We start from the raw sequence: 17,383 nt of genomic DNA on the forward strand, positions 1-17,383 counted from the left end.
ACAATAGTTAGCTAATGGCACAAACAACATTTGGAAAGATCACTAAGTGATCCACCAAGACCCTCAGCAGTTTTCAAGTGGTCTGCAAAAAAAATTAAAAATAAAAAAAATAAAAAAAAAAATTTGAAACCACTGATCTAAATAAACAAGACACTGAAGCACAGAGGGCCTGATTCTCAGGCTACGTCTAGACTACCCGCTGTATCGGCGGGTTAAAACTGATTGCTCGGGGATTGATATATTGCGTCTCATCTAGACGCGATATATCGATCCTGAAGCGCGCTTATATCGATTCCAGAACTCCACCAACCCCAATGGAGCTGCGGAATCGACAGGGGGAGCCGCAGACATCGATCCCATGCAGTGAGGACGGGTGAGTAATCCGATCTTAGATATTCGACTTCAGCTACGTTATTCACGTAGCTGAAGTTGCGTATCTAAGATCGATTTCCCCCTGTAGTGTAGACCAGCCCTCATTTACACTAAGGCCACTTTAAACTATTTTGGCAATATAGAGGTCTAAAAATGGATCTAAATGTAACTCTGCATACAGACAGATGAAAGTTACTTGCCAAGATCACAGATGAAACCTGTGACAGAGCCCAGGATCTGAACCCAAATCTCTTACATACAGTCTAATATTTTATCCACAAAGTGCTTGTCAATGCTACTGCTTAAATTGATGCAAGTTACATCTCTTAGGGGTGTGAAAAAATACCTCTCTGAGCAATGTAAATTACATTGACTTAAAGCGGTATCTACACCACACTATGTCAGCGGCAAACACTCTCCTGTCGATGTAATGTGTCTAACCAGAAGTGCTATATTGGAGCTGCTGCACTGATGTCGAGAGAACTCAGCACTTTGTAGGACCACTAAATGCCTATAGTTTTGTTTTTTAAATTCTCACAAGAACATAATGGTCTTTCAGTATTCTGATGTGGAAATTCTCTCCTTCAGGTAGACTTTCCAAAGCAGTAGTGTAACCCACACACCTCCTGGGTGTGGTGTCGTGTCCCATCTAGTGGCACCAAGACCCCCTTATAGAGAGTAGAATGAGTCTTCTCTACAGCCTTAACTAACAGCCAGTTGGCTTTTAGCTCGTGCAGTAGAGGCCCATACACTAAGCTCCAGAGGTCCCCGGTTCCATCCCGGCGTTACAATAGCACTTCAGAAAGTTCAATTTCAAGGGCAAATATAATTATTCTCTTTTAAATAAACAATAGTTGCCTTCATTGGTAAAAACACCTCATTTGAAAGCACTTTGCCAACATCTAATCATCACCAATAACATACTACAATTTAAGTTCAAAATAGAATGGATTTTTCCTCACCAAGTGCCAAGGATATTTGTACTATTTAAAAGAACACTTTCCAACCACATTTGAATTGGATGAGTTCATGTCATTTAGAATGTAGTTTTAGAAATGTGGGTCAGGTTAAATTAAAAGCTATTTATGAATTTTTGTCTGTAAATTTAAAATGTACTATATGTGACCTAATCACTCTCCTAGTTCTTTTTCTAGAAAGAAATACTTAATGACATCACAAGCAAGAAGAATGCACCATTTGCTCTGAGGATGGACAGCTCAGGAGCAATTACATATACGATGCATATGGGCAAGGGAGAGAAAAGAAGAGAGGCACCTCAGCTCTCTCCAAAAAATGTTTCAGATTCATGAAATAGGGCAATGTGAAGCATTTTTTCCTCACACATCCCTGATTCTAGAATAAGGGTTTGGCTACACTTGCAGGTGTGCAGTGCTGGGAGTTACAGCTGTCTTCGTACAGCTGTGTAGGGAAAGCACTGCAGTGTGGCCACACTGACAGCTACCAGCGTTGCAATGTGGCCACATTTGCAGCATTTTCAGCGGTGTTGGGAGTGGTGCATTATGGGCAGCTATCCCACAGAGCACCTCTTCCCATTCTGGCATGGGGGGTTGTGGGAAGGGGGCAGATGATGCAGGTCATTCTGCTTCCTGTCCCATTGCCCCGTGATGCATCACTTCACATCCCAGCAATCCCTGTATTTCTGTCCACGTTTGGCAGCATCTTGACTCTCTCAACGGTTTCTGTGCAGCGTGATTTCTATGGGAAATGGAGCCCGAACTGCTGAGGAATATGCTGATGAGTCTTGCCAGCACATCACGTTTGGCAGTTGAGCTATTCCTTAGGATCCAAAGTGATGAGGAGTCCGACGATGATAGTAAGTCGTGTGATGCGTACGACACGAACTTGCTTGTCGCATTCACAGAAATGCTCAGCACCATGGAACGCTACTTTTGGGCTCGGGAAACAAGCACTGAGTGGTGGGATCACATCGTCATGGAAGTCTGGAATGACGAGCAGTGGCTGCAGAACTTTCAGATGAGAAAAGCCACTTTCATGGGACTGTGTGCAGAGTTCGTCCCCACCCTGCGGCGCAAGGACACAAGATTGAGAGCTGCCCTGCCAGTGGAGAAGTGGGTGGCTATTGCAATCTCGAAGATGGCAACTCCAGACAGCTACCGATCGGTCGGGAACCAGTTTGGAGTGGGAAAATCGACCGCTGGAATCATGTTGATGCAAGTTTGCAGGGCCATTAATCGCATCCTGCTAAGAAGAACCATGACTCTGGGGAACGTGCAGGACATTGTGGATGGCTTTGCACAAATGGGTTTCTTCCCTAACTGTGGAGGGGCAATAGATGGGATGCATATTCCTATTCTGGCACCACCCCACCTAGCATCCGAGTACGTTAATCAGAAGGGGTTATTTCTCTATGGTTCTCCAGGCGGTTGTGGATCACCATAGGCATTTCACTGACATTAACACAGGCTGGCCCGGAAAGGTGCATGATGCACACATCTTTCAGAACACTGGCCTGTTCAGGAAGCTGCAGGCCGGGACTCTTTTCCCAGACCGGAAGATCACAGTAGGGGACGTCGAAATGCCAATTGTGATCCTTGGAGACCCCACTTACCCGTTCATGCCATGGCTTACGAAACCATACACAGGGAACCTTGACAGGAGCAAGGACTGGTTCAACTACAGGTTGAGCCGGTGTTGAATGACTGTGGAGTGTGCTTTTGGCTGTTTAAAAGGGCGCTGGCGATCTCTGTACGGGAAGCTAAACTTGGGGGAAAGCAGCATCCCCGCGGTTATATCCGCGTGCTGTACCCTCCATAATATTTGTGAAGGGAAAGGTGAAAGATTCAATCAGGCAACGCCTGGAGGCTGAATTTGCACAGCCAGAGAGCAGGGCTACTAGAGAGGCCCAGCACAGGGCTGCAAGGATTAGGGATGCCTTGAAGGAGGAATTTGAGGCTCAAAACCAAGAGTAATGTTTGGTGCCTTGCATGGGAGTGAAGGGCAGTGGTTACAATGTTAGTAGGAATCTGTGTTTCCTAAGCTGATTTGCAGTGCCTGTTTCTTTCCTGGGCTAAGGTATCTTTGACTTTCTGCAATAATAAAGACTGTTTTCAAAGCCAAGAATTCATTTATTGAAAAGAAAATTACTTTATTGACAGACACACAACTTTTTGGGAACCTAAAAGGGCTGGGAGGTGGGGTGGGGAACTTTATAGTCACAGGTTTGAATATGTCCTCTCTGGAGTGCTGTGCAATGACTGCTGCACTTTAGGATGCCTATACTGCATGGTGATGGGGGTTGAGTGCAGAGGGTAAGGGTCATAGTTCTCAGGGCTAGTTGGTGAACGTACAGATGTTGGAGGCAGCTGGTGGTGGTAAGAACCGGGATGCTGGGGAAGGGGGTTTTGAGCTGACATTGGGGCGCAAGGGAAAGAGCTTTGGGCTGGGGAGGGGCGAGAGCAGTAGTGCTCTGCCTGCATGGCTACAAGTGACTGGATACAGTCCGTTTGGCGCGTCAGGATGCTTATCAGCTGCTTCATGCTTTTCTTCCTGGCCGCTGTGTTTTTCTGGCGAATCCTGCTTTCCCTTTCCCTCCAGTCCTGCACTTTTTGATTCTCTGTTTCAGAGTGCTCCATAACTGTTTGCAGCAGGTCATCTTTGTTTTTTCGCGGCTTCTTAATAACACGGGCAGCCAAGATCTCAAGGTTGCTTCTGGAAAGGCAAAAAATGCAACACTTAGAGGCAGCATTGTTTATACCAGACAGTTATTCCCACACAGTTAAGGAGTAAGTAACATTCTTCACAAAAGCATAATTTTCCCATCCCGAAGAGAGCGCACATAACCCACAGAAGCCCCGAAATGGTGAGCAAGGGGGACTGATTGCTTCAGGGCTCTACTGTCCTCGGGTTTTCTGTGCGTTGGGGAAAGCAAACAGCTGCAGGTGGCACCTACAGTGAACACTTTCCCAACATTTTCCACAAGAGTTAATCCTGGAAGATATCTCACTGCTGCGGATGACCTGGGAAGCGCGAGAGGGGCTTCTGCAGCAATGTGAATTCCGCCCTGGCCCCTATGCAGCTTGCCTGTGTGCAGCAATGGTCCCTCCTACCCCTCGCGGCACAGAGGCATGGACGTGTTAGCCTGACTGGGACAAGGACCACAGTGGCTCCCCAAATAAACTTGCGCAAGCGCACTGCCCAAGCTCTGGCTGAAACTTTGAAAAGATTACTTAGGTCGATTACATCGACGTGATAGACCACATCAATGGGCTATTCCACATCTAGGCATGCATGCATGCAGCCCTAACCCTCCCTCCTCTCCAGAAACATTTCCATCCTGAAAAAAAAAGCCGCTTACCGGGAACCTGCTTCTCTGTTTGTCCTCCACCAAGTACCGGCTGCTGCGACTGGCCACTTTCCTCCTGATTTGAGAAGAGCTCCTGGCTGCATGCCTCCAGGGACTTCGGGGTGTCTCCCCCCACCCCAGTACCCTCACTCTCAATTTCTTCCTCTCCCTCCTCCTCCTCCCCGCCCTCGCTCTGAAGTGTCCATCGTGGTCCTCGGATGGGTGGTGGGGTCACCCCCAAGTATCACTGTCATAAACAGATTGTTAAGGGTTAATTTCTCTTGTACCTGTAAAGGGTTACAAGCAGGGAACTGGACCTGACCAGACAACCAATCAGAAGACAAGATACTTTTAAATTTGGGTGGAGGGAAGTTTTTGTGTGTGTTCTTTGTCCGTTGTGTCTTCTTCTCTCGGAGGGTCTGAGAGAGACCAGACATTACTACAGGCTCTCTAAGTTTCTTTTCAAATAGTAAGTAAAAATAGGCGGTTTAGGCTTTTTGATTGTTTTACTCTATTTGCAATTGTGGATCTGGCTGGTTAACTTTTATATGTGTAGTTGCTGGGAATATTTTGATTTGTATTGGTACTGGGGGGAAAGTCTCTTTCTGGTGTCTGTAAGCTATAGGACCCTGTAATATTTACATCTTGAAGTTACAGAGATAATTCTTTGTTTTTTCCTTTCTTTTATTAAAAGATTTCTTTTAGGGAACCTGATTGATTTTTTTTCTTGTTTCCCTTGTTTTATTCCAGGGGATTGGGATAACCCACCAGGATGGGTAGGGGAGATGGGAGGGGGAGAGATAGAATCTCTCTCTGTTTTCCTTGAATCTGTTTGTCTCTTTGTGGAAGGGAAGGGAGATGCTTCTCTGTATGGTGATTTAGAGGTTGGATCAGTATCTCTCAGGATAGCCCAATGAGGGAAATTCTGAGAGGGGGAAAAGTGGGGGGAATGGTTTATTTCTCCTTGTTTTAAGAACCCAAGGGATCTGGGTTCTTGGGGTCCCCAGGGAAGGTTGGGGAGGTCAGAGTGCCCCAAAACACTATATTTTTGGGTGGTGACAGTGCTATCAGATCTAAGCTGGTAATTAAGCTTAGAGGATTCAGGTGCTAGTATCTCATTTTCTGAACTCTAAGGTTCAGATCTGAGAAGGAATGCTATGACAATCACGTCCAGCTCTTTGTAAAAACGGAAGGTCATGGGGGCAGCGTCAGAGTGGCGATTTCCCTCGTGGGCTTTGCAAAAGGCAATCTGCAGCTCCTTCACTTTAACTCTGCACTGCACTGTGTCCAGGTCATGGGCCCTTTCCAGCATGGCCCTTGATATCTTCCCATAGGTATCGTAATTCCTACAGCTGGAGCGCAGTTGTGACTGCACAGCTTCCTCCCCCCAAATATTGATGAGGTCCAGCAACTCGCCATTGCTCCATGCTGGGGCTCGTTTGGCGCGTGGAGGCATGGTCACCTGGAAAGATTCACTGATTGCACTCCACACCTGGCTGAGCAAACAAGAAGGGGATTTTTTAAATTCCCAGGGCATTTAAAGGGCGGGTCACCTGAGGCCAGGGCATTAGAGTTTGAACTGATGGGCAGAGTGGCTGAACAGGCATTCTGGGATACCTCCAAATACCTCTGGAGGCCAATAACAGCGCTTTTGGTGGCCACAGTGGCGGAACAGCATTGCATCACCAGCGCTATAGTCGTTATTCCCCAGGCCGAGGTGGAGTACAGCCAGAGCTGAAGCCAGGGAGCTATAGCGCTGTATGTGCCTTGCAAGTGTGGACGGTGAGTGCGTTGCAGTGCTGTAAAGCCACTACCAGTGCTGCAACTCTCCAGTATAGCCAAGGCCTAAATACGTGAGGCAGCTGGAGGAGACAGTGTGGCTTTTCCTCAGATCCAGAAATATACTGGTTTCCCCCAATATCTAACTAGACCTTTGGTGACCATGAGCTAACTGAGGCCTGGTCTACACTATGTGTTTAAACCGATTTTAGCAGCATTAAACCGATTTAACGCTGTACCTGTCCACACAACAAGGTCCTTTATATCAATATAAAGGGCTCTTTACATCGGTTTCTGTACTCCTCTCCGACGAAAGGAGTAGCGCTAAAATCGGTATTACCATATTGGATTAGGGTTAGTGTGGCCGCAAATCGACAGTATTGGCCTACAGGCGGTATCCCACAGTGCACCATTGTGACCGCTCTGGACAGCAATCTCAACTCTGATTCACTGGCCAGGTAGACAGGAAAAACCCCGCAAACTTTTGAATTTCATTTCCTGTATGGCCAGCGTGGAGCTCTGATCAGCACAGGTGACCACGCAGAGCTCATCGGCACAGGTAACAATGCAGTCTCCTGAGAATCAAAAAAGAGCTCCAGCATGGACCGCATGGGAGGTACTGGATCTGATCGCTATATGGGGAGAGGATTCTGTGCTAACAGAACTCCGTTCCAAAAGACTAAATGAAAAAATATTTGAAAAAATTTCCAAAGCTATGATGGAGAAAGGCCACACCAGGGACTCAGTGCAGTGCAGAGTGAAAGTTAAGGAGCTCAGACAAGCCTACCAGAAAACCAAAGAAGCAAACAGAAGGTCTGGGGAAGGACCAAAAACATGCCGCTTCTACGCTGAGCTGCATGCAATTCTAGGGGGGTCCACCACCAGTTCCCCACCCCTGTCCGTGGATTCCGAGGTGGGGTGGTACTCTCAGCCATGGCTGAGGATTCTGCGGATGGGGAAGATGAGGAGGAGGAAGGGGAGGACGAGCTTGTAGAGAGCACACAGCACTCTGTTAGTCCCAACAGCCAGGAGCTTTTTCTCACCCTGATGGAATTACCCTCCCAGCCCTCCCAAGCCACTAGCCCAGACAGTGAAGCCATGGAAGCGACCTCTGGTGAGTGTACCTTTGTAAATACAAAACATGGTTTAAAAGCAAGCGTTTTTTAATGATTGATTTGCCCTGAAGACTTGGGATACATTCACGGCCAGTACAGTTATTGGAAAAGTTTGTTAACATGTCTGGGGATGGAGCGGAAATCCTCCAGGGACATCTCCATGAAGCACTCCTGGAGGTACTCCAAAAGCCTTTGCAGAAGGTTTCTGGGCAAGGCAGCCTTACTCCGTCCACCATGGTAGGACTCTTTACCACGCCATGCATATAGCAAGTAATCAGGTATCATTGCATGACAAAGCATAGCTGCGTATGGTCCCGGTGATTGCTGGCATTCAAGAAACATCCGTTCTTTATCTCGCTGTGTTATCCTCAGGAGAGTGATATCATTCATGGTAACCTGGTTGAAATTCAGGAATTTAAGTAAGGGGACAGAGATGGCCATTCTTACTGGGCTGTTTGCCTGTTGCTTAAAAGAAATCCTTCCTTGCACGTAGCCAAGCGGGGGGAGGGGAATAGCGCTGAGCTTTTTCGCGTTTGGCTATCAGGGATCTTCCCTGCTACCAGCCACGCGGTGGGGGCGGGGGAAAGGGGGGTGATTAGCAGTGATCTTCCCTGATACCAGCCATGGGGTAGAGGGAGGGGTAAAGCGATCATCCCACAGAATTGGAGGTGGGGGTTGGCTTCTGCTGCTGCATGTTAACAGGAAAGAAGCATCACTGAACGGGATTTGCTTGGTATTTGGGAAAGGAGGACACTGTGTATTTGAAGGCTGCAGAAGCCGAAAGACAATGGCTTACCATGGCCGCATGCAAGCTGAATTCTGATGCCCGGGTCTGCATATGAGATCTGTAACACCAGAGCCGCAGGCACTCAATATTAAGATGCAAAATGCGATCTTGTAATGAAATCACATGTGCTTTGTAAGGTGAATAGTGTTGTTCACTGTGAAAGAGTATGACCGTTGTTGTGTAAAATGTATCTTTTTAAATACTTCTCTCCCTTTTTTCCCTCCCTCATGCAGCTGCACATTCTTCAAGTCTCCCTACTCCATCCCGAAGGCTATCTCAGATAAGGCGGAGGAAAAAGAAGACACGAGACGAAATGTTCTCAGAAATCATGGAATTGACCTGCAATGAAAGAGGTCATCTGAATGAGCGGAAGGAAAGATGCCAGAGAACGTGAGGATAGGAGGGACGAACATGAGGATAGGAGGGACGCTCGAGATGAGAGGTGGCGGCAGGAAGATCAGAGGTGGCGAGATGCAACGCTGGGGCTGCTGTGTGATCAAACTGATATCCTCCGATGTCTGGTGGAGCTTCAGGAAGAGCAGCGGGGTCACAGAGTGCTGCTGCAGCCCCTATATAACCACCCTCACCACCTACCATGTTCCATGTCTTCCTCACCCAGACGTGTAAGAACACGTGGGGGAAGGCTTTGTGCACCCACCCACTCCATCCCCGTGGACAGCCCAACCAAAAGGCTCTCATTACATTGAAATGTTTTTAGTAGCCTTTTCCTTCCCTCCTATCCTCCTCCCAAACCACACCCGGGGTACCTTGTCAGTTCTCTCCCTCTTTTTATAATGTCTTTTCAATAAAGAATATATGACTTTTAAAATGATAGTGACTTTATTTCCTTAAGCAAGCTGTAATCAAAGGAGGAGGGTAGGTTGCTTACAGCGAATGAGTCAATCAAGGGGGTGGGTTCATCAAGGGGGAAACAAACACAACAGTTACACCGTATCCTGGCCCATGATGAAACTTGTTTTCAAAGTTTCTCTGATGCACACCGCTTCGTGGTGTGCTCTTTTAATCGCCCTGGTGTCTGGCTGCGCGTAATCAGTGGCCAGGTGATTTGCCTCAGCCTCCCACCCCACCATAAAGGTCTCCCCCTTACTCTCACAGAGATTGTGGAGCACACAGCAAGCAGCAATAACAATGGAGATACTGGTTTGGCTGAGGTCTGACCGAGTCAGAAATGTGCGCCAGTGCGCCTTTAGAAGGCCAAATGCACATTCTACCACCATTCTGCACTTGCTCAGCCTATAGTTAAACAGCTCCTGACTACTGTCTAGGCTGCTTGTGTATGGCTTCATGAGCCATGGCATCAAGGGGTAGGCTGGGTCCCCCAGGATAACTACAGGCATTTCAACATCCCCAACTGTTACTTTCTGGTCTGGGAAGTAATTCCCTTGCTGCAGCCGTTTAAACAGAGTAGTGTTCATGAAGATGCGAACGTCATGAACCCTTCCTGGCCATCCCACGTGGATGTTGGTGAAACATCCCTTGTGATCCACCAGTGCTTGCAGCACCATTGAAAAGTACCCCTTGCGGTTTACGTACTGGCTGCCCTGGTGCTCCGGTGCCAAGATAGGGATATGGGTAACATCTATCACCCCCCCACAATTAGGGAATCCCATTGCAGCAAAGCCATCTACTATGACCTGCACGTTTCCCAGAGTCACTACCTTTCGTAGCAGAAGCTTAATGATTGCTTTGGCTACTTGCATCACAGCACCCCCCATAGTAGATTTGCCCACTCCAAATTGATTCCCGATTGACCGGTAGCTGTCTGGTGTTGCAAGCTTCCAGAGGGCTATTGCCACTCGCTTCTCAATTGTGAGGGCTGCTCTCATCTTGGTATTATGGTGTTTCAGGGCAGGGGAAAAGTCACAAAGTTCCATGAAAGTGCTCTTACGCATGCGAAAGTTTCACAACCACTGCAAATCGTCCCACACCTGCAAAACTATATGGTTCCACCAGTCTGTGCTTGTTTCCTGGGCCCAAAATCAGCATTCAATGGCTAGAACCTGCCCCATTACCAGCTGGATCTCCAAAGCGCAGGGGCCCGCAGTTTGAGAGAATTCTGTGTCCATGTCCTCATCACTCTCGTCGCCGCGCTGCCGTAGCCGCCTCCTCCTCCTCGCCTGGCTTTGCAGGTCCCGGTTCAGCATAGACTGCATGAGAATGCTCGAGGTGTTTACAGCGTCCACGATTGCGGTATTGATCTGAGCAGGGTCCATGCTTGCCATGCTATGGCGTCTGCGCAGTTCACCCAGGAAAAAAGGGCGTGAAATGGTTGTCTGCTGCTTTCATGGAGGAAGGAATGAGTGATGATATTTACCCAGAATCACCCGCGACACTGTTTTTGCACCATCATGCATTGGGGTCTCAACCCAGAATTCCAATGGGCGGAGGAGACTGCAGGAACTATGGGATAGCTACGGGATAGCTACCCACAGTGCAACGCGCCAGAAATCGACGCTAGCCTCGGACCATGGACACACACCGCCGAATTAATGAGCCTACTGTGGCAGTGTGCACTCGATGTTATACAATCTGTTTTACAAAACCGGTTTATGTAAAATCAGAATACTCCCGTAGTGTAGACATACCCTGAGTCTTAATGTAGCTAAGATGGAGGTGATGATGGCCATACAGGTAAAATAGACCATGTGACCTACTCTTATTTTTTCAGAAGGTTTGCCCACCTTCACTAATTAGTTTTCCAATTCAAATGGTATTACATTTCTGGAATGACCTTAATCTGTCTATGCAGCCACTCTTTGATGCAATAATCATTCATGTCTTTGTAACCTCCAGACAAAATTACCATAATGCGCTTTACACAATATCTGATCACAAAGATGTCTGGCCCCTTAAAGATTCTGCAGAATGTGGCAGCCTGACTTCTTAGGGAAGTTCACTAGACAGGTCAAGTTTTCACCAGTAGTTCAAAGACTGCATTAATTTTTCTAATAAGTTCAAAGTGGAATTCATCGTATTCATATTGAGCTTTAAAGATCTAAATTTTGGCACTAACTACATGAAAAAGGGCTTCTGTTTTCCAAACACTGCCATAGTAGCTGAGCTATGATAATACAACAGTCACTAATTGCCCTTAATTAGATATTAGGAAATTTCTGGGCTGGTGGCAGGACTTTTTTTTTTTTTTTAAACAAATTTCAACTCTACAACCCATTTTCCAGTTGCACTGACAGTCCGAATTTATTAGCCTCTCAGACATGACAAGGCCATTTATTTACCCAGAAGTAGTGAAGATATCTCTTTACGGATGTCTCTGGTTATTTTGAAGAGATGTTTTCTTTGAATTTATACATTCTAATGTATAGCACTAAATTAAGAAGATGTCCTTTTTAGAGCTAACCATTGCCTGTATATTAAGAACATTTTGATTAAAAGTTTTAAGAGGCTTAGCTAAAGTGAACATAATTTTTATCATTTAAATAGAAATAAATTCATTTCTATTTCTCAACACTAAAGTAATATAAATCTGGTTAGACGATAAGTAAGCTTTGCAGAATTTATATATAATTGACGATTATGTCTATTTTAAGCAGTTTTTTAAACTTATCAATTTAAGTTTTCACAGTTGCATGAAATTATATGGTCAGACAATTAATTACAGTAGTGTTGATATTCAAAAAATGAAAACTCTGTATTTTGGCATGTGATGTTGACAATTTGTTTTAATGTTTATAGAGTAAATTTCCTTACAGTCAGCAAGTCATACCTCTTTTACTGTTCAGTTAGTCAATTTGTTACAAGTCTAAATCACTGAATTTTGACTCTGCTAAATTCTAAGGTTTTTTTTTAAACTTTGCATATCTGTAATTTTAGATCATCATCAATGGAAATTTGTTCTTGTCGGTTTGTGTACGTATGACAAAATCAACATTTACTGATAGAAATCTAATCCTTCCAAGTCTACCAATAAGAAATGTAAATTTTAACTAAACTTTTTATTATGCTGTGACGCTATATGATTGAAACATCACTATTTATACCATTAGTATTGCAACTGTTAGACAATTGCAACAAATCTTATACAAAGTATGTCATGGAAAGTATCATCCAAACACGAATATCCTGTTTGTATGTATGTATTTAAAAAGTTATGAACATTGACTAGGTACCATTATTTCAGATGTGTTTGCTCCTGGGGTCACACCCACAAAGTAGCTTACATCTAGTCTGGCCAGCACATTGTGAATGACCTGTTCAAGTTGATGGCCCATTAAAGAACACAATAGGCCACAGAAGAAGCTTGTCCCCATCCAGCGAGCCTTCCTATGGATGCTTTATCCAAAAATATGGGTAAGGTCTGCTCCTAGAGCCATCAAATCATGCAAGAGCATGTGACTAGCTCATGTGATATAATTTCCCGCAAACCAAAAGGGTATGTCTACACTGGCAGAGTTACAACGCCAGCAGGGACAGCGGTGCTCAGAGAGCGCTGAAGGGAAACTGCTATTGCGTGTCTACAATGTCAGCTGCCTGCTCAACAGCATGTTCACATTTGCAGCACTTGCAGTGGTATTCGGAGAGGTGCACTATGGGCAGCTATCCCACAGAGCATCTCTTCCTCTGCTAAGACTTGTGGGAAGGTAGAGGGGGCATGGGACATCCTGGGTTCTGTCCCAATGCCCCATGATGCATTGCTTTGCATCCCAGCAATCCCTGTGCTTCCATCCACATTTGGTACCATCTTTCAATGGTTTGCCTACTGAATGCTCTGCCTTTTTCGGTCTGCAGGAATGGATTCCACACTGTTCATCAATATGCTGCTCACTCTCAGTAACACCTAACGGGTGGCAGTGGAATTATTTCTTAAACTATAAAGGCAAGAGGAGTTTGATATTGATCTCACCACATGTAGCAGCTGCAACATAAACTTGCTTGTGGCATTCATGAGCTGCTGACCACAGTGGAACGCCACTTTTGGGCTTGGGAAAAAAAGCACTGAGTGGTAAGATCACATCGTCATGCACGTCTGGGATGACTAGTGGTGGACGCAGACCTTTCAGATGAGGAAAGTCAAATTCATGGGACTGTGTGATGAGCTCGCCACAGCACTGTGGCACAAGGACACAAGAATGAGAGCTGCTCTGTGGCTGGAGAAGCGTGTGGCGATTGCACTGTGGAAGCTGGCTACTCCAGACTGCTACCAACAGTTGCTAACCAGTTCGAAGTGGAGAAATCGACTGTTGAACTTGTGTTGACAGAAGTGTGCAGGGCCATTAAATTGCATCCTGCTCTAAAAGACCATGACTCTGGGCAACGTGTGTGACATTCTGGATGGCTTTGCACAAATAGGCTTCCCTAACTGCAGAGGGGCAATAGATGGCACACATATTCCAATTCTGGCACCAAACCACCTAGCCACTGAGTAAATTAATCAGAAGGGGTATTTCTCTATGGTACTCCAGGCTCTTGTGGATCACTGGGGCGTTTCATGGACATTAACGCAGGCTGGTCCGGAAAAGTGCATGACACAAGCATCTTTTGGAAAACTGACTTGTTCAGGAAGCTGCAATCAGGGACTTTCTTCCTGGACCAGAAGATCACTGTAGGAGAAGTCAAAATGCCCATTGTAATCCTGGGAGAGCTCGCCTACCCTTTAATGCCGTGGCTTATGAAGCCATACACGGGAAACCTGGACAGCAGCAAGGAGCGATTCAGGAACAGGCTGAGCAAGTGCAAAATCACTGTTGAGTGTGCTTTTGGCCATTAAAAGGCCTGCTGGCACTGCCTATATGGGAAGATGGACCTAGCCGATGACAGTATTTCTATGCTTATAGCCATGTGCTATACGCCCCATAATATTTGTAAAGGGAGTGGTGAAAGTTTCAGCCTCCAGGCACTGGAGGTCCAGCCCTGAGTAATTTGAACAGCCAGAGACCAGGGTTATTAGAGGGGTGCAGCATAGAGTCATAAGGATCAGAGATGCCTTCAGGCAGCAATTTGAAGCTGAAAGCCACTGATATGTGTTGCTATGCTCAGGAGTGCGGTGCCTGTAATGCTAGGAGACTATTGTGATTGGTGCAGATGATGCCCTATGAAGGTTTAAGAAAACTGCCTGATGCTTTGCAGGGCTGTTTGCTTTCAATTAATAGAATAAAGATTACTTTCAAACCAAAACAATTATTTTGTTAAAAAAACAAACAACTGGAGGAGAGAGAGACAAAAAACACACAACAGCCTGAGGTGGATGGGGGAAATGTAGGGAGGAGGGGTCCTGCAATGGTTGAAGATTTGTGTATGTCCAGGTATCATATCCAACCCTCTCCTTTACAGCACAGTGCAGCAGGTACTGTACTTCAGCAGGGCTCAACTACAGAGGAATGGGTATTGAGTGCAGTGAGTGCTGGGAGTCTGCAGTGCTGAACTGTGAGGAGGGAGGAGTGGAATGCTGTGGGTACAGATCGGAGCCAGGAGGTTGATAAGAGTGTGTTAGTGGTGTCGGGCGGTGTGGGGGGGAGGTGCATGTGAAAGAGTTTTGTGACAGCAGCTGCAGGAGAGGGCGGGTGCGAAGCTGCTTGGTTTTCAGTGCTAGTAGCGCCTAGAGAGTGTCCGCTTGGTGCTCCATAATGTTTAAGAGCTGCTCCGTGGCTTCATTCTGGCATGCTGCATTCTCCTTTCAGTCCCTCTTCTTGCTGTCCCGTCACTCCTTAATTCTTGTATTTCGGCCACAGAGTGCATCATGACATCAAGCAAAAAGTCCTCTTTAGTTCTTCGTGACCACTAATTCTGTGCAGCTGTTCAGCCAGTGATAAAGAGGGAGGCTGGGCTACCAAGATCATATATGTGAAGCCAAAATGCAACATTTTACAGAAGCAGTGTTGTTTGTCACACAGACCACTGATTTAAAACACAGCTACTCTTCAAATATCTGTCACTAACTGGCTGACCTCAGGCAAGCACACGAGCCACAAGATCCCCAAAATGGTGAGTAACCGCAGGGGAAATCAGTGTTCCAGGACTGTACTGTACATCTTGGGGAGAGCCAGCACTATGGGGTTGAGGGGGTTATAATCATTACTGTCCCCACATTTTCCCCAGGATGTGATCATTATGGAAGATACCTCGCTGCTAAGGGTGAGCAGGGAATCAAGGGAGGGTCTTCTCCAAGATTGTGGCTTCCACTCTGGCTCTTATGCAGCTCACCTGTGTGCAGCAATGGTCCCCCCACCCTTCAATGATGGCAGAGTTGTGCTGGAAATTTACCCTTAATAGGGCAAGAAACAAAGCAGCTCTGCCAAAGAACCTGCGGCAGTGGATTGCCCAGTATCTCCATGAGAGTTCCTTGGAGATCTCTGAAGCAGAATCCCATGAAGTTAGGGAGTCAATCAACACCCTGTTCTGCCGCTCAGACTAGGCATGTGATGGTACATGCATCATACAGACACAAGCCTGCTTTCTGCAACCCCTCGGCCCCCCAACAACTCACGTCAGAGATTCCCAAAATCAAAGCCACTTACCAGGGGCATCCTCTCCTATTTGCGCTTCATCAAAATCTGACAGCTGTGATGGGCTAGCCTCCTCCAGGGTAAAGAAAAACTCCGGACTGTATGCATCTCTGACCTCAGAGTCATCTTCTGCCTCTGGGTCTGGGTCCGGGTCTCCCTCCCCCAACCCCTCCAAAATTTCCTCTTCCTGGCTTGGTCCACTCTTGGACTGGCACACGAGCCACCAAAGTATCCACAGTGGCCTTTGAAGTGAAGGTGAGGTCACCACCAAGTATCATGTCCAGCTCTTTTTAGAACCAAGAGCTCTTGGACGCAGCACCAGAGGGGTGGATTGCCTCCCATGCCTTGTGGTAGGTGTTCCATAGGTCCTTCACTTTGACTCTGCACTGCAGTGTGTCCCGATCATGGCTCCTTTCTGTCATGCATCATGAAATCTGTCCATAGGTATCATAATTCCTATGGCTGGAGTGCAGCCGGAACTGGACAGCCTCCTCTTCCAACATGCTGATGTGGTCCAGTGGTTCGGCATTGCTCCAGGCAAGGGATCACCTGGTGTGTGGAGCAGGCATGGTCACTTGGAAAGATGCACTGAGACCACTGCACGCGTCATCTAGCAAACAGGTAGGGAACTTTCAAAATTCCCAAGGAATTTAAGGGATGGGGCCAGGGCAGTAGAGTTCAAACTGATGACCAGAGAGGTGAGAACAAGCATTGTGGGACACCTCCCAGAGGCCAATCGCAGAGCTGTAATTGACCAGGATATCTATGTAAGAGGACTGTTGACCCTTTACTAAAGCTCAGTGGGCGTGTTTTGGTGGGCTAGCTCCCAGTACCAAAACAAAGGGGAAGGATCGATGAGAAATCAGGACGCTGAGACTGACAGTCCCCAGGAACAATGCTCCAGGTCAGCCTGATTAGCCTACCCACCCTGTCAATCAGGGAGTCAGGAGGCTGGGGCATCGCGTCCTCCATGTGAGCTGGAATTGCCTGAGTCAGACAGAGTCGGGCTGAGCTAAGAAGAAAGCAGGGGCCCAAGCTGAGCTGGGGAGCAGAGCTGTGCCAGATCCAGAGAGGCCAGAAAAGCAGCCCAGGATGCAGGTCAGTGCTGGGAGCAGAGTCACAGAGGCAGCCCAGAGAGCAGACCTGTGGTGGGAGGAGAGCTGCAGCAACCAGAGCCAGAGGGGCCAGAGAAGCTGCTCAGGGAGCTGGATTCAGAGCGGCAGCCATGCTGAGACAGAGTGGTGGAGCTGAAGCTGGAGCTGGAGCAGTCCAGAATCGGGTGTGATGAGCAGCTGGGAAGGGCGAGGGGGACCTTGGGCAGCAGGCCCAATACAGGGAAATGCCCCCAGCCAAGATGCCTTGTAGGCCAGACTTGGAGGGGGACTGTAACCCTGACAGGTCAGGGGCAATGCTGGGAAGAAGGGTCCTGCCACCTAAAGCCTGTGGCCATCACCAGAGCAAGTGTCCAACCTGCAGCATCCCTGCAGCACAGCCAGGGCCGGAGGAGACGACCTGGGACTTGTGA

The 17,383-nt window shown here is 47.2% G+C and overlaps 1 protein-coding gene across 2 annotated transcripts in view; it reads right to left on the minus strand.

Moving 5' to 3' along the window:
• Positions 1-17,383, minus strand: part of DOK6 (docking protein 6) — a 435,288-nt gene that overhangs the window by 408,434 nt on the left and 9,471 nt on the right. The gene's annotated exons all lie outside the window — the stretch shown is intronic.

Source organism: Gopherus evgoodei, chromosome 2 (genome assembly GCF_007399415.2).
Source record: "Gopherus evgoodei ecotype Sinaloan lineage chromosome 2, rGopEvg1_v1.p, whole genome shotgun sequence".
Classification (NCBI taxonomy): Eukaryota; Metazoa; Chordata; order Testudines; family Testudinidae; genus Gopherus; species Gopherus evgoodei.